We start from the raw sequence: 17,375 nt of genomic DNA, 5'->3' as shown, positions 1-17,375 counted from the left end.
TCTCTGGCCTCTGACCCGCGGCTGCTAGGCCAGCTTCTGCGCAGCCATGCATGCTGTGGGGAAGGTTCTGCTCCCGTCGGTGCCCCATGGGGCCTCTGATCACTCCCTCACCACTGTCTCAGCCCTGGTCCTGCTCTAAGAACCAGCCTTGGTCACTCTGAGGGTGCTGTCCTCCCGTCTAGCCGCTCCGGTCCCTACTTGGCCCTCTCTGACTCGCATCAGCACTTGAAACGCTCCCCACAGGCCCCGGGCCATGCTCACGGTCTGTTTTCTGCTCCTTAAGGGAGGCCTGGTCTGGCTCACTGCTGCCTCCCTGGGACCGGCCGGTCAGCACCTACTGAGCCATCGGCTGGCTGGAATGGCGGAGGAAGTCCAGGTCTGGGTTATCCGAGGGGGCTTCACGTGGGGTTGCTACGTTTCTTTTCACTTTAAGATTTGCTTATTCTGAAAACGCACTCACATTTAATTAACTAACAGCGCCTTCAGAATAGAAGCCAGACATTCCCCAATACCAAAAGAGAAAAACAAAACTAAACTAAAAAAACAACCAAGATACCCAAAAAATACTCCATTACTGTTAAGAAAAGAATGAAAGGAACTAAAATTTTCTTTTGGTTAATCTCATAAAAAATTCTCCCAATATACAAATTTCAAGGTTTTCCATTTTTCTATGGTGGAAGTTAAAGGAGGGCTCTCTGTCACCAACCCTCCCTGCTGTACCAAAGGTCACTGATCCACACCCGCGCGAGGCCCAAGGCCAACCGTGTTTCTCGAAGGTCCTGTTTTATGGACAGGCAGTGCCGTGCTTGTACACCGAGGGCTGACGCTCCCACCGAGGTTGGTACTGGCCGTGAGTAAGCACATTAACTCGTTTTATTACCCGTATGCTGAGGATCAGAGAGCTGCCTTTTAATGCCACCTGCATTGCGAGACCTGTGTGCTCAGAAGCTCTGAGCCAGGCATGAACAAAGGGCCGTGGGTCTTCAGCCTTCCTCTTCCTACTTGTGAAAAGGAGAAACCTCACACAGGACATGACACTTGCCTCAGTGGGACGCGCTTACAGCAGGTACGCCCCGTCACGACACCGGGGAGTCTGACGCACAGGAAAGCCCTTCTGTGCCGACACTTGGCCGACTGTACTAACTCCATACTGAGCCTAGTGTTGCAGGCCCTCAGTAACCTAGACAGCAGTAACTGCTCATGTCGTTGGACGCTCAGCAGAGATTCGAAGCCCTTTCCCTGCGTGAATTCATTACATCTTCGTGACAGCTCTAAGATACAGCTACTACTTCAGCCCTATCTTATGGGAGTAAACAGAGGCGCAGCCAAGTCAGGTAACGTGCTGATACCCCACAGCTAGCCACAACGTTCTGTACCTCAGCGTGACTTCCACGTTCCTCAGAGATGGAGGCAGGTGGTCAGACCGAGAAAGGCCACGTAAAAGAGGCCTGGACTGGCAGCCTGGCCCTTGTCCTGCCTTTCTTGCCCGTGTGTAACTTGGACACGTCACCCAACCCTTCCCGAACGTGGTCCGATGAGGCTCTTTGGGGTAGAAATGAGTGATGGGGACGGGGTGGGCAGACATAGCTGTGGGAACCCCAGGCCGCTGGAGGAGGCCTGGCTGGTGGCCCCGACCTGTGGGTGTCCACCTCCTCCATGTTTCCCCACAGCACCCTGTACCGAGCAGTGCCCCAGTATGCAGCTCCAAGCCAGGTTTAGTTTGAAAAGTGGGCTTCTGCTGGGCCACCACTCACCACCACACAGTTAGCCCTGCTCCTGCTCCGCCCGGACTTGGGCTGGCACCCTCTCTGGCTGCCAGGAAGCAGGTAGAGCCAGCCAGAAACAGGAGGAGCAGGAGTGGCTGCAGGGGAGGCTGCCTGGCAACTGCACGCCTCTCCCAGAGGGAGGGAAGGTGTGGCGGCCGACTGTGGGCACAGCCTGCAGCAGGAGCAGGCCGGGTCTTCCAGGTTGTCCAGGCAAGCTGAGAACCCTGTGTTCGCATGACGCTCACTGATCTGTAAATATCGACAAGTGAGGAAGCCGGCACGGTGGGGTCACACAGCACATCTAACACACGTCGCAGTGGCCCAGTGATGAGGTTTACACGCGGTGCATCTAAAGTGTGTCAAGGTGGCCCAGTGGTGGGGTTTACATGTAGTGCATCTAACACGCGTCGTGGTGTCCCAATGGTGAGGTTTACACGCAATGCATCTAAAACGTGTCATGGTGGCCCAGTGGTGGGGTCACATGCGGTGGATCTAACACGCGTCACGGTGAGCTACCCGACCTCACCGAACTGTCCCCCCAACCCAAACGGGAAATGCGTCATTTCTAAACATAGCTATGTAAGGCCCCGGTGACCAGAAGCAGACGAATTATGCTCAGTGTGGACATAAAAAGACACAAACATTTTGTTCAGCAAATGTCACTGTGGTTTCAAAGCCGAGGCGCGATGTGCGATCAGCCAGTTTGGAGTATTTCCTGCCCACCCCGGGCTCACAGTGTGGCCAGCAAGTCCTACAAGCAGCTGCAGTGAATTCTTAACACCTGCAAAAAACCGAGGCTTGAAAATAATTTTACGTTGTTTTCAATTTTTGGATTGGCTGGTTTTCTGCAGTTTCAAACTCAAAGGACCCTCCAGTTCATTAAACTTCAGCTGGACAGGAAATTGGAGAACTTCAAAAGAACTGTGAAAATCTAATGGTTGCATTATAGTTCCACAAATGCATTTAACTTATGGGACCCAGAGAGCTGTTCCTTGAGAAAAAGAAAAAGAAAGAAAGAAGAAAAAGAAAGGGAAAGGAGAGAACATAGAAAATAAAGACAGGAAGAAGGAAAGAAAGGAAAAGAACAAGAAAGAAAGAAAGAAGGCAGAAAAGTCCCAGGCTCCAGCCCTCTGGCCGGCTTTGCTCTTTAAAGTGGGGCGAGCCCAGAGCCACCTCCTGGCCTGGGCGCTTCCGTCTGGGGCAGGGGAGGGGCAGGGCCGCTAGCGAGCCGCCGAGCTCCTTGACCCGCGACGCCCTCCCTTGCTTTTTAAGTCAAAGAGCTTGGATTTCCTGAAATTGTTGGACTAGATGGAAGTGAGCCCCCCTCGCCGCGGGCTGAGAACCCTGCAGGGGAGCGGGAGGGGTGAGCCGCGGGCGCGGGCGAAGCCGGCGGGACAGGAAGGGGGGCGCGATGGGGCTGGGGACGTGTCGCCCGGGGCTCCCGGACCAGCGCAGAACCGCGCCAGGCGGTCCCCGCGGCGAGCCGACCCCAGCCGGACCCGACCCCGCGCAGGGCAGCGCCGCGGGGAGGGGCGGGAGGCGCGGCAGGAACCGTCGGTCGCTCGCTGCTCGCTTCTCTCCGGTGACACGTTCTCGCGGAGACCGGGCACTTCCTGCGCGCGGAGTGCGGGCGGGTGCCGGCCAGGGGACCCCGGGCGAGCGGGGAGATCCGGTGCCGAAGCCCAGGCCTAGCCTCGGCCCAGGAAAGGGCACGTCGCAGGGCTCAGGCTCGCCGGGGCGTCGTGCTGGGGCGACCCGCGGGGCCGCGGCTGCCGGGCTGGGGCAGACTCTTGGCCAGGGAGGCCCACCTGGGGCCCAGGCAGAGCCGGGGTCGGAGCGCAAGTTCGCTGGGGCGCTGTCTCTGCCGGAGCTGCCCTTTCTCGGTCCCCTTTCTAGGGAAGGGCGGTGGGAGGCGCCGAGAGCCCGCGGGGCCGGTCTGCCTGCCAGGAACGTCCCGCCGCCCCAGCCCGCGTTCCCAGAGACCGCCCAGGCTGGTCCGAGAAGCTACGGGTCGGCTCTGAGGAGCTCCCCGGTGACCACAGGGCGCCCCTAGTTCCCTGGGCTGCGTCGGTGGGGCCCTTCCACGACGCCTGTGCCGCCCTGCGCGCAGGCTCGGTTCCTGCCGCGCGCCCAAGGCCCGCAGGGCTCCCGCTGACCAAGCCCCGGGGACCCCAAGGCCAGCCTGACCGCGTGAGGCTGCCCAGGGCAGAACGGCTCAGTGCTGAGCTGGGGGATGCTCCGGGGTGGAAGGCCCTCTTCCGACCCCAGGAGGGCAAGCGGGCAAGGGAGAAGCTTGCAGTGCAAAGGTAGCCCCTGGCGAGGTTCCCAGCTAGACTGAGGACACCCAGGGGCCTCCCCATGGAACCCGCTGCTGGGTCTCTTCACAGTGTCCCAGACGCAGCCCTGGAGGCAGGGGAAGCAACGCGGACGCAGTGGCCCCCCTCCCGCCCAGACCCTGGCCTTTGGGTGCTTCGCCGGTGCTCCCAAGGCCGGAGCACCAACGGGTGGGAGAAGGCAGCCCTGGAAACAAGGGCCTCCCCGCTCCTTTCTCAGGGGCTAAGCTCAGACGCTGGTTTCCCAAGGGTAAGACGCCCCAGTGCAGGTCTAGGGGAACAGGGCTGGTGTCTACTCATTCCACTGAGATCAGTAAGGTTCTGTTTGAATGTTATGAAAATAAAATGTTCCTTACTTAAAAAGTGGGAATGCAAAATCTCAGGCTTTACGGTCGGTGTCTTAAACTTTGCACTAAGAGCCCTTGATGAGCTCATGTGCGCCCTCACTGAAGCATGTAGGTGCCATTTAACTCCATACGTGGATGAGCTGGCCAAGGCTTACAGGGTTTGAGTGACTTGTCTGAGGCCAGAAACAGGGATGGAGCTGGGGTGGAGACCTGATCTGTCACTCCATGTGAGCTGAAGGTGTCATCCTCCCAAGGGCTTTTTATGTTTCCTATCGGGCATGTTTGCTCACCAGACAGACAGGGAGACAGAAAGCGAGGAATCACCTCCCTGGGGGGGTGGGGGTGGGGGCGGCGGCCATGCCACAGTCCCTTCTCCTCCCAGGATGTTGGACATGCACGCACATGTGCCTGGCCTGATTTTAAGCTGCTGAATGTAGGACTTGAACTGCGGTTGGAGTCCAGTGATGTAACCATCACGCCATCTGCTCACCCCAGTCCCTAGGTAGTGATCAGATCAACTAGTAGTTGAATAAACCAATGGCTTCTTATTTCTTTTTTTTAATGCCACAAGTGGCTCGATTATTCAAAAGGACATCTTAATTTTGTCCTTAAAAGCATCTGAAAAACTCAGTGATTTTTAAAAAATTATTTTTTTAACATTTATTTATTTACTTATTTAAATTTGACAAGGGGAGGGGGAGTGAGAAAACAAGTCACTAGGTCTGGAACTGAACTGTGACGGCCACATGGGAGTCCAGTGCCCATAACTAGTGCGCCATCTGCCGGCCTCCCTCTGATTTGATATTCCAGACATAATCTAAACTTCCGTTTTTGTTTGTTTGTTTGTTTGCTTGCTTGTTTTTGCCATAGGATGTGTGCATTCACCAGAGACAGAATGCAGGAAAGTGTTAAATCACCTCCCAAGGGGGATGGCCACACTGCAATCCCTTCTTCTCCAGTCTTCTCAGGATTTTGGGCACACAGTCACGTGTGCTTGGTGTAATTTTTAAGCTGCCAGGTCTGGGACTCGAACCCATGTGGGAGTCCAGCACCTTAACTGCCATGCCACTTGCTGGTCCCATTTTTAAAAATTTACTAGAGGGCACATGGGACTCACTGGACAGATACAGATACAGAGAGACAGAGAGAGAGAGAGAGAGAGAGAGAGGGAGGGAGGGGGAGACAGAGGGAGAGAGAGAGGGGAGAGAGAGGAGAGAGGGGCGGGAAGAGAGGGACAGAGTGAGAGAAAGAGAGAGAGAGAGAGAGAGAGAGAGGGAGGGAGGGGGAGACAGAGGGAGAGAGAGAGGGGAGAGAGAGGAGAGAGGGGCGGGAAGAGAGGGAGGGAGGGAGAGGGAGAGAAAGGGAGAGAGAGAGGGAGAGAGAGAGAGAGAGGGAGAGAGAGAGAGAGGGAGAGAGAGGGAGAGAGGAAGAGAGAGAGAGGGAGACAGGGAGAGAGAGAGGAGACGAGGCATGATCGGGCTACAGTCCTGTGACCTCCATTCTCTGTGTCAGGATCTTGCGCACACATGCACATGTGCATGGTATTTTTCAAGTCGTTGGGTCTGGGACACAAACTGCATGGTCAACCATGTGGGATCTGGCTGCCTTAATGACATGCCACTGCTGGCCTGCTCTTGCATTTAATGTATGTTCAGCATTTAAACCACTTATTTGTATAAAATGGAATTCAGTGTACATTTTGTGGTGTTCTCAGGTTCTCCGGATTTCTGTACCCTGTAATTTGTAGATGTGTCTGTCTCCCTGTGGCCGTTCCTTTGGGCTGTCCTTGTGAGACAAAATGTGCTGACCCCTATCCTGACTTGCAAATTCTTTCTGATTTCCTTCACATTCTCTTTGCAGAGCTGCCCGGCACGGAGTCGAGCTGAGAAATCAAGAGTCCCCTCGTGAGACCCCGCAGTGCCCAGCACTCGTCACCACGGGCTTACTCCTGGAGTCGCCTCTGGGCCGCAGGCGTCAAGACCTGACCAAGGCGATGCCCACGGCCATGGCCGTCTCAGCCTGTGTGAGTTAATGTCTCCATTGTGTACATTGGGATGTCCACCCTTGAGGCCTTCCATGGGGCACCCAAGGCTCCAGGTTCTTGGGGAGGGCTTGGTGCCCACGTGGAGGATCAGGAGTCAGTGCCTGAAGGCAGGAGGTGGGCAACGTGAGCCGTGGTATCTGAGGGCGGTCTGGACTACGCTGACAAGGCTTGCTGTGTGCAGGAGAGCTGGCCCTGGCAGTGTCGTGAGCAAAGAGAATTTCTAGTGTGGCCTGGGAGGGCGCGGCTGCCACGCCACAGAGCAATACCTGGGAGCCACCCTGCCTGTAGAGTCCCGGAGGGTGAAGTGGGAACACCTCTGGGTGCACAGCTCTGGGAAGCTCTGTGAGTTAGGGAGCTGCGGGCTCTTCCCATTGTAATTGGCCCTTCGGGCTAACAGTCACTCAGTCTCGCTCTAAATATTCCTCTCATGTTTTGCCAGTTCGTGGCCTTTGTAGATCAACCCTTGGATTTCAGTGAGGAAAAGAGAGTGAGAAGAAAGCAAAGGTTGGTGGTTACCTGAACTGGATGAAGTTCTGTCTAGCAGGGTTTAAATAGACAGTTCTTGCACCCTAATTACCATCAACCAGGAATTTAAGTGGCCTATTAAATTTAAACTGACTTTTTTCATTTTGGTCTTAAACTCCCTGCTATTTCCAGCTGTAACATAGTCTAGGATTTTAAACGCATTTGTGTATTCTTTAAATGTGTAGAGGCCTTCTCTGGCTCCCCATCACCCCCTTTTAGGAATATTACATATTCGCAGTGGGTGATACGCGACGCCATAGCCATGGTAAACTGGCTTCATTTAAAAGCAGGAGCTCCTGGGAACCAGCAGTTAGCGTAATGGCTATGTCGCTGAACTCCCACGTAGTCAACCGCAGTTCGTGTCCCAGACCCGGTGGCTTAAAACTCACGCCGGGCGCATGTGCATGCGTACCCAGGATCCCGAGAGGAGAATGGAGGAGAAGGGATTGCGGCGTGACCATCCCCTCTGGGGGGTGATTTCTCGCTTTCTGTCTCTCTGTCTCTGTCTGTCTGTCTGGCGAGTGCACCCGCCCAATAGCAGGGGGGAGGGGAGTAGGAGCTCCCAGCCAGGCTTGTCGGCTCTGTCAGCCTCCGGAGAGCAAGCCCAATAACCAAGTTAACCCAGAGGGCTTGGGAGGGTGGTAGAGCTCACCCAAATCCCTCTCTTCCTCTTTTTTTTTTTTTTTTTTAAATTATACTACCTAATTGGCAGTACAGTGCAGCAGCTGTGTGATTACACGGTGCAGTCGATTTTGACCATGGCCCATGGGCAGACCAGGTAACTGTCCCCCTGGCCCCCCACTGACCTGTTGTGATTACTCACATAAGTTATTTTAGATGTAATTATGCTACATGACATTATGTGTGTACTCACGTGTGATGGGTCTTCAAAGAGTTCATGGAAAATGCATAGTATGAAAAATGTGTGGATTTTGAGAACAGGTGTTTTAGTTTACTCGTTTATTTCTTCTGTGAGCAAGAGAAGCCCAGAGCCAGAGACAGGAAGAGAGAAGCAGTGCCTGACAGGGTCCCGATGCCACAATCTGCCATGTTCGGCCAGCCCCCGGGCATGGACAAGCTTTTGCTATGTACTCAGGGACGTCTCTGGAGGTGAATCCAGAACCTTCCGTGTGGTCAACCTCTCAATTACTGTTGTGCCACCAGCCCCACATTTCAAAATGTCTTGTTCCAAATAAACTTACTCAGATTCCATTTCCCACGAATGTCCTGGAGCCCTTGGCTCTCACTTTCTCTAGGCTTTCTGTGCCTCTTTTCGAGGCGTGACAGCGACCTCTCTCACACATGCCAGTCTGGTCTCACCCCAGCAGGTCGCTGTGGCAGTGGCGGGCCTCCCTCTCTCGCTGCCCTCCTAGCTTTCCTGGCCACACGACAGGCCAAGTCTGTGTCTTGCTAAGACAGGGGTCGCGGTTGATTTGCGCGAGTCCTTGGTCGAGGGGCTGCCTCGGGCTGCTTGGGCTGTGTGGAACAGGAGTGTGTCGGCATGAGGAGGCTGGGAAGACAGCCTCAGGAATCCATGTCTGTCCTCTTCCCGGGGCTGGTGTGTGTCTGTTCGTCTGAGCTGAGCTGCTCAGACCCTGTCAGCCTGCTCGTGACGTCGGCTGAACGCTCGCGATGTAAACTTGACACTTGCCTGTAATCATAAAGCCCTTCAAGCACTGGCCCAGCGTCACCCCCTCGTGTCCCGGGGAGACCAAACCACCTACTGCGTCATTTTCAGATTGTGGCTCGTTATGCCGGTACGGGACGCACCGCTGCCTGGTGGTGTGACCACTGTCTTTGTGAAACGTCTAGAGGTAAGCCTTTGTGGTATCTGGATAATTTTTTAAAATTCTTGGGCCAGCTAGTGGCATGGTAGTCCAGGCGGTTGGCTACCACATGGCCGACTGCACGGTTCAAGGCCCCCACCCCTGACTCGAAGGGTGTGCTGGGTGTGTGCATGCAGGCCCATGCCCTGACGACAGGGGGGGCTGGCAGCATGGCTGTCCCCCAGGGGTGCTTTCTACTCTCCCACTGTCTGTCCCCAGTCAGTGCACATGCCCCCCCGCTCCAAAAGGGTCTTCACCAACAGGACAGTAGATGTCTTTCTGGCTTCAGAAATGCCTTCCCGACATCCTAGAAGTCAGCACCACCTTTTCAGAGTGGCAGCTGTGGGTGAGCCTGTGCCTGGTCCCGACTGGCTCTCAGGGTAACAGGTGGGAGAGTGAGACCCGGAATGAGACCTTGGCTCTGCCAGAGCAAGCTCTGTGCCGTGGGCAAGCCGCCCGGTGCCCCAGGCCTCGGCCTTCCCCCACTGCGTAGTGAGCTGGCCTCCTGAGACGCTGCTCTCCTGCTGTGAGGGCTGAGGCGGGTGTGGACCTGTGCGTGAGTGTGCAGGGGTCATCTGAGCTCCTTGGTTTGCCCAGAGCTGGGCTGGGGTCTGGATTTCTCCCCAGCCTGGCCGGGGGTGCTGCTGACGATGTCCTACCTGGAGAAGCCCTTGTTATGGGCTGCCGGGCGTGGGAGCGTGTGAACAGCATCCCTGGCCTCTGCCCGCTGTGTGCCCATCACATTGCCACTCTCACCCCACACTGCCACCATTGGGAGTGTCTGCGGACCTTGCAGTGTTCCCAGGAGCACAGGACGGTCACCCTCCTGTGACCTCGACGGCGTGGCTGGACTGTGTCGGGCCTCAGGCCCGTTAGGGGGATACTAAGGAGTGGACCTCTGCCCACATCCTTCTTCAGGAATACAGTGAGGGCGGCTCTGTGGTTAAGGGAACTGACTCGCACATGGCTGACGGTGCAGTTCTAATCCCAGCCCTGGAGGCCTGAGACACTTTCCAGGCACAGGTGTTGTGCCTGAAATCCTGCCAGGGTGGAGAAGTGGTAGAGAAGGGAGAGCAGCGTGGGTGCATCCGCTGGAGGTGCTTTCCCCCTCTCCCTTCCACTTTGTCTCAGGATGCATGCACCCTTTGGCAATAAATAAATAAATAAATAAATAAATAAATAAAAGAAAGAAAGAAAAAGAGAAAGGAAAGAAAGAAAGCATGAGGTGGTGGAGACAGCCTCTCCGAGGCTCTGGAAAAGCACCAATTTTCAGACTTGAGCTCCAGCCCTGATGTTTCATAGTTGTGGGACCACAGCCAGTTGCTTAGATGCTCCCCATGGGAACTTGGTCCTTCTGAAATAGCATTGATGCCGAGCACTCCCAGAGCTTTGGGGTCAGGTCAGGAGCGCCAGGAAGCGGCAGGTACCCCTGCCTCGCAGACCCTGCCTCGGGACCTGTCTCTCCCTCCCTCGGGCCTGACCCCTTAGCCTTCGCCAGCTCCCTTTATGTCCCTTTTCTCCCAGGCGTTGCTGTGTGCCTGTCCTCAACCCACTCAACACCAAGGCTCTCGGACTGGCAGGCCCCGGCCAGACTGTAGCGTCAGACTTGCATTATTTGGGTGCACTCAGTTTTGGGGGCAAATAATTTCCCCAGTGTTTAGAATGTGGAGAGTTGACATATAAACTCCAGTTTTCAGCTTTCCTTTTAAAAAGGAGCTGAAGGGCTGCTTAGTCTGCCACAGTCCCCACCTGGCCCGATAACCTCATCACGCTGTCTGTCTCAGGCCTTATAGACGGGGAATTTGCCCTCCCTATGTCAGGCCACTCTGTCCTTCTCGTTAATCATGACCAATTGCTGTCCCTCCCCTTACCACTGGCAGAATCACCTGTAGCCAGAAAGGCTACAAGAAGAAACTCATAGCATACTTGTTGAAATATATTTTCTTACTATCCTGGTCTCCCGTAAATTAAAAAAATATATATATATTTCTCGAGCTTTTAAAACATTTATTTTTTTCCCCATGAGAGTGGGAGACAGAGAAAGAATCAGAGAGACAGAGAGAAACAGACCGGCAGACAGATTCCCCCCCCGCCCCAGGGTCTTTGTGCCGTGACCCTCGGGACATGCTTGGGTGGAACCTGGGTCCCTCTGAATACCCTCAGCGCAGAGACAGCATTACTGTGTCACCCGCCAGGTTCCCCTAACCGTGGGAGATGGTGTTTCTTCTTGAAATTCCCTTCCCAGTCTCCAGTGTCCACACAGAGTAATGGCAGGATGGTGGTGGTCAGTCTCAGCTGACCTTCGTTAACTCTGCCTGTAGCTCTAGGAGTCGGCTTTCTGCCTCCTTGTCTCCACCACCGCCTTCGCCCTGCTGCCAAGCTGCATCTACAGGATTGCCTCTGGACCCTGCCCAGAGCCCCTGAACCCCTTGAGAGTGGACGTGCTGTTCCTCCTGGCCCCTGGCAGATGGTGGGTCTCCAAACATTTGGGTGAGTTACGTGGACTCGAGTGCAGCCCATGGCCTCCGAGGAATGGCCATGCCTGGATAGCCCTGTGCTTGTGCTCCTTACACCCAGCTACACCACCTGCAAGCTCCTTTCCCCATCTCGTTCCATGAAAAGACTTCTCATTTTATTTCTGCAGTGAAAGACTGGGGCCGACTTTTAACGAACAGAACATTCCCCACACGTGAACTTGACTGACTCCTGCTGTCTCCCTCCTCGGGCTCACACACCTTACCTGTCTGGGCTACCACCTGTCTAGACTTCTGGCTTATCATCTGGCACTCGCTGCAAGATCACTCTGGGTGGCATTTACATGTCACCTCCAACTCTGCATTCTAAGAAACTCAGCTCTTAGAGTGGGGCTTGTAGGTGAGCCAGTAAGATGTGCGGTTGTTTCCCACGGTTTTGCTTAACTCGCACCCCAGAAAGGGAGTCTTTTGGTGATTACATGGTGGTTTGCAGGTGCAGGTCATGCTGAGAGTCAGGGCAAAGCCATTACTGCCAGGCCTGGCTCAGCCCTCAGTGTCAAGTCCTGTGGATGTCTGGTGCGCGCGTGGGGCAGAGGTGCACACGTGTGCTTGCGTCCTCGCACCAGTATGCCTGCAGCTATATGCGGATTCGCGCACTCTTCTGCATGGACTCTATTCCTGTGGGGTCTGAGACATTGTCTCAGCATCCTGTGGAGCCTTCTCTGTGATCTAAGCTTGACCCTTCACAGTTGCTTGTTGGCGATGCCCCCTTGGCTGGCTTCGGCCTCCTGAGAGTGCTAAATGTCTGTCCTTTCTCAAAGCCGTGCAGAGGCAGCTCTCTGCCACATGGCAAGTGACAGTGACCCGCAGGCTCCATGCCACACAGTCCTCCTGGTCCCTCGGAGATGGGAAGGCTTCTGCCTCTCTTCCTGGGCCTTGAAAGTCTGCCCTTTGTCTTACCGTTTGACACTGACTGCACTTCTCATGTGCCCAGCACTCGCGTGGCACCGCGGTAACAGCGGGACGGGGAGGGCAGAGCACTTGCTGCCTGGTGACGTTGGAGGTCTGCAGAGTGAGGCAGTGGGTTCCTGCTGTGCAGCAGGCATGGGTGCTGCTTGGAGCCGAGGCTTGGGGAGCACGTGGGATTTGACTCTTGGTCCCTCTTACTTATCTTCTGTCCCTTCTTCTGGAAAATGGAAATATGAACCCTGCCTCAGCTGGCAGTGAATTTAAGAGGTAGCAGAAGCAGACGGAGGCTTGCATGGCCCAGCCCCAACCCTGATGGTGGAAAGTGAGTGTCGAGGTGCCCCCAATGCGCAGTTTCATTTTCTGCAGTCTTAGCTCTCTGTGGCCGGCTACCATTTGAAAGAGTAAATGAAAAATTCCGGAAATAAACACTTCACTCATTATGAAGCACGCGGCATTCTGAGTAGTGTGATGTGAGCTCTGCCGTCATGCCGGGACATGAACCACTCCTTGCCCAGCACGTCCATGCACGCGTGTGCCACCCAACCCACTCGTCACGTCCCGGCTGCCGGGTGGAAAACGAAGTGTGTGTATTCGTCAGTATGAGCTGCAGTTCAGGCACCCACGGGGGTCTCGGAACGCAACGCCTGCAGGTGGAGGGACCCTGTGTTCTGCTCAGCAGTAACAACAATACCGTAGCGACAGCAGGCAGCGGCGTTGCTAAGTGGCCCCCGCTCCCGAAGCCAGCACTGACCGGTCCCGTCCAGTGGGCTGGAGGACGGTGGGCCAGGCTGTGTCCCCTGCTGGCCCGAGGGCTCTGCTCTGGGCCTTTCCTCGGCAGTGCAGGGGCTGTGGCTGGGTGCACTCTCAACCGTGTGTCTCTGCGTGCGGAGGGAGGCTGCGGGTCTGTGACAGGCTGAGAGCAAGGCTGGCCAGATCGATAATATGGCGGCGGCATGGGGACGTCGAGGCTGGCTCTGGGCTCCTGCTGTGTTAGTGCCAAGCCCTGCCTGGTCTCTGGGAGCTGCCCAGTGCTGTAGACCTGGGGAGGGGCAAGGCTGTACCTGGTGATGCAGCCGCGGGCCCAAACCCTTATTGCTGCTAAGTCAGCAAGCCCAGAGAAGTAAGGGGCTGGCCTGGGGCCACAGGGCTCTTTAACTCTGGGGAAAGGTCTGAGAAGGCTCGTGGCTGCAGACACTGCAGACATGACAGCATGAATAACGCTGCAGACCTGCGCGTTTGGCCCCTAAAATGCTGGCCCATCTGGTGGCTAAGTTGCCCTAACTTAAACATTGGCGATTTTACATTTTAAAAAACCTTAGTTTTTTTGCTTCTCTTGGGAAAAAAAATCAGATCTGGCAAAGTTGGGCTGTATCCTGACATGGCAAAAATAACCCTGGTCAGCCTAATGCTGGCTCCCCCCTTCAGCCTGGGTAGGTCCTGCCTAGTAAAACATGCCACCCATCACTCTGTCCGCCCCTGCCAGCCTCACTCATGGTCAGTTTGTGATACATGGTGCAGAAAAACAAAAACCAAAGTAAAATTAAATAGGGAGAAGGAAACTAGCTGGCCCTGTAGCCTAGGAGTTAATGGAGCTGGGTCCCATGTATGGCCCAAACCTGGCCCTGGCATCTCAGAGAAGCACGTGTGTACCCTGGATCCCAATAGGTGGGAGAACAAAGGAGAAGGGATTAGGGGTGCACACACCACACCGGAATGTTTCTATCTGTCTCTCTGTGTCTGGTGAGTTGTAAATTATGCAATATTTATGTCCTCTGACAATTATAAAAAAAAAAGAAAGAAAGAAAAGGAAGAAATAGATCCTCCCTGTTACCTTCTTTCCCACTGAAGTTCACAGTCTGGCCCGGGTGCCACTGCAGGCAGCTTGTCTGGTGGATAAATGAACTCGTGCTGAGTGAGTGGGTGGAGGAGTGGATTTTTTTTTTTTTTGGAGAGGTTTTTGCTATGGGGTACATGGGTTCGCCAGAAAGACAGAAAGAAACAGAGAGACAGAAAGCGAGAAATCACCCCCAGGGGGGATGGCCACGCCGCAATCCCTTCTCCTCCATTCTCCTCTTGGGATCTTGGGCACGCATGCACACACACCCGGCGTGAGTTTAAGCCTCTGTAACCTTTATTTTTCATCTTTTCTTTTATTACGTGGAGGGGCAGGATGAGATGAGGTGGTCACTGTTGTTTTTACTTATTTGAATAAGTAATGTATTTTCATGTTTCAAAATTCAAAAAGGGCTTGTACTTGTAGAGAAAAGGCTTCCCTTTGGTGGTTGGTTCCTCCAGAGACGTGTTCCGTGTGCAGTGGGGCGTGTAAATGCCTTGGCCGCCTTTCCTGGGCAGGGGTGCCTGATACGCACACGCTCTACTGAGCCTGCCCTGCCCGCAGCGCATTCTCTGGGAGCGTCCTCCTTCCTCCTTCCTCAGAGTGCTGGGACCCGGTGTAGGCGATGCCACATTTGCACAGCACGATCCCGCCCGCCGCCGCTCTCATGAGGCCGCAGTGGGCCAGCCTGCACCAAGGTTGAGTCCTGTGTGTCAGGAATGGCTCCCACATGGCCAACCACAGCCTAAATCCTATCCCCAGCTGCTCGAAAAGCACACTGGGCATGTGTGCACGAGTGGTCCCCAATCCTGACGGGGTAGGAAATGGAGGACAGAGATTGTGTGACCACGCCTCACTGGGTACGCTCCCCCGCACAGTAGTGCAGATACCTCACCTCTGGCAATTAAAGGCCACAGTGAAAACCCTTGTTTCGTGAGCCAGTTGGCAGGCCTGGGGTGAACTTCCTGGAAGCAGAATTGCTGGGTCAGAGACATGGCCTTGGGCACTGTGGAAGGTCCTGTCACGTGGCCTGCCGTGGCAGCTGCCCCAGACCATCTCCTCCAGCAGTGTGTGTGCCGTCCCCACACGCCCTGCCCACGTCACCCTGGTGCCTGAGGATTTGGGAAGAATATGGCCTTGTGTAGCACTATTAACACTGGCCACAACCCAGGGGCAGCCATGGTCCGGTCACCTCACTTCCACCTTGATGACGCGGAGCTGCCTATCACACACTCACTGGGCAGGTGGAGCCTGAACTGAGAGCCTGTGAGCACCTGCCCAGCCCACTTATGAGCTGTGGAGGCTGGTCTGAACCTAGGCCGCTTGGGCTGCAGTGCGGGAACTCGGCCCGACATGTGAGGCCTGGGAGACACTTGCTAACGTCTGTCTCGCAGTCCGCCCATGGGTAGGTGGCGCACTCACTCTCAGAGAGCTCAGTACAGAGAACGAGATGTGTTGCCCTCGGCCTCACAGCCCCGGAATGCAGCAGTCGGTCCTGTGAACTTTCACTATGCCCATCGGGACAGCAACAGGGAGGGCGGCCCTCGGGGCAGCTGCCTAGTGCTGTCCGAGGACACCAGTTCTTCTGCCGTCGGGAGTTCATCCTGACCCGTGGCTCGCACGCTGGTGCACCAGGTGCCTGGGATCATGACAGGATGGGGAGTTGGAGGGAGAAGGATGGGGTTATGAGCATACCCTGTTTGGGGTTTGCTCTTTCTCTCTCTCTCTCTGGCACATGACCTCTGGCATAATTTAATAAAAATGAAAGAAGAAAGAAAGGAAGGAAGAGAGAGAGAGAGAGAGAGAGAGAGAGAGAGAGAGAGAGAGAGGCTATGCAGGAGGTGGGGACGGAGCTCTGGATGTGGTGGGACCTAATTGGGGTGAAGGGAAAGGTGGGCTTCTCGGAGGCAGTTACAGGAGAGTGCTAAAGGTGTGGGCTTGAGCCCAGAGAAGTGGGTGGGCATGTTTCAAAGGCCTGGGACAGGGATGGGCAGGCGGTGGAGGGATGTGGGAGGCCAGTGAGATGTGAGCTGCATGGTGGACACTGAGGGTGAGAGGAGCAGTGTGGGGGGTTTGTCATGAGCTCTGGGACCCTGGAAGGAACACTGCGACGTGGTGCAGTAGGACCTGTGCACCTTCTCCCACAGCCGTGTGACCTTCCACCCGCTGTCCGTGGTACTCCCTCCCTTCTCCGTAGGCCGGGTGGTGGCCATGAAGACAAAACATGGGTGCGCCCCGAGTGACACTCTTGCGTGGCAGCATGACACTCGCTGGGCTCGGGCTCAGTGGACGTGCGTGCACGGTGCACCCTGGCCCCCAGTGCCTCGCTCTCTGCCTGCTCTTGGGTCTCATTAAAGGCTACTTTAAAAGCACTCAGAGTACTCCTGGTGCCCTCTGGGCAGCTGGCTCATGGCCGTCATCACTGTCATCAGAAAGATCGCACTGGCTGCAGTTAAGAACGCCCTCAAGTTAGCGGCTGACTAGCACCTGAACCCGCTGTGGAGGACCCCGAGTCTTCGTGTCTGTGTTCGTGGCCCAGGGCGGACACTCCGAGGGTCTAAGGGTGGCCCTGCTGCTTTTCTGGGAACTGGCCTCTCCTCATTTTCCTGGTGTCGTGTCAGACTGGGTGGCTCGGTTTTCTCTGACTTGTCTCCTCGCTCACACTCAGAAAGGCTTTTTCCTGGAAACCTCAGGGCCATTATAAAGCCACTCAGATCTTTATTTCACTGCTATGTCTTTTCAGTCAGAGCTGGGCCTTCGTGGGCTCCCTCTGCATGCCCACAGAGCGTACCACTTCTGCTCACTGGGCTGAGCAGGGCTGTGCCCCACACCCACGCCCTCGCCCCAGTGGCCGGGAGGAGAGAGTGAGACATCACACCCCTTTGTCCCAAGAAACACATCCTACATCCCGAGCGTGGAGGCATCAAAGACCCCGGTGGGCTGAGTCGGAGAGCACACCGTGGCCGGACCCACACCCTGCAGTGGGCCCCAGGGCCGGGAGAGCTCAGTGAGCTTTCAGCATCAGAAACACGTCACTTTCGGAGAACATTTTTCCGAATGAAAACCTCATTGATCCTTCAGAGAAGAACCCTGACCAAGTCTCCATGTTTTCTTTAACTCAGTGACATCAGGCACGGTATGTCTGTGACAGTGGTGACGGTGGTGGGGCCGTCACTGCGTGCTGACTTGTGTCCTTCCGATTCTGAGGTCAAGGTCAGTTAGGAAGGTCTTAATCCAATCTGATTGGCGTTCTCATC

General features: G+C 55.4%; 1 protein-coding gene across 6 annotated transcripts in view; it reads left to right on the top strand.

Moving 5' to 3' along the window:
• PRR5L (proline rich 5 like) overlaps positions 1-17,375 on the top strand; it is a 101,574-nt gene that overhangs the window by 15,934 nt on the left and 68,265 nt on the right. For 4 of the 6 annotated variants that reach the window (XR_003546786.1, XM_027765762.1, XM_006162083.2 and 1 more), the window contains exons 1-2: positions 2,122-3,129; positions 6,307-6,469. The gene's annotated coding sequence lies outside the window, so the exon portion shown is untranslated. Of the gene's footprint in view, positions 1-2,121; positions 3,130-3,161; positions 4,350-6,306; positions 6,470-17,375 lie in introns of those variants that run through there. The other 2 variants (XM_006162085.2, XM_006162082.2) reach the window with 2 other exon arrangements.

This window comes from Tupaia chinensis, unplaced genomic scaffold (genome assembly GCF_000334495.1).
Source record: "Tupaia chinensis unplaced genomic scaffold, TupChi_1.0 Scaffold139733_1, whole genome shotgun sequence".
In the NCBI taxonomy this organism is placed as follows: Eukaryota; Metazoa; Chordata; class Mammalia; order Scandentia; family Tupaiidae; genus Tupaia; species Tupaia belangeri.
Note: the sequence above shows the minus strand (reverse complement) of the source record. Positions and strands in the feature narration are given on the sequence as shown.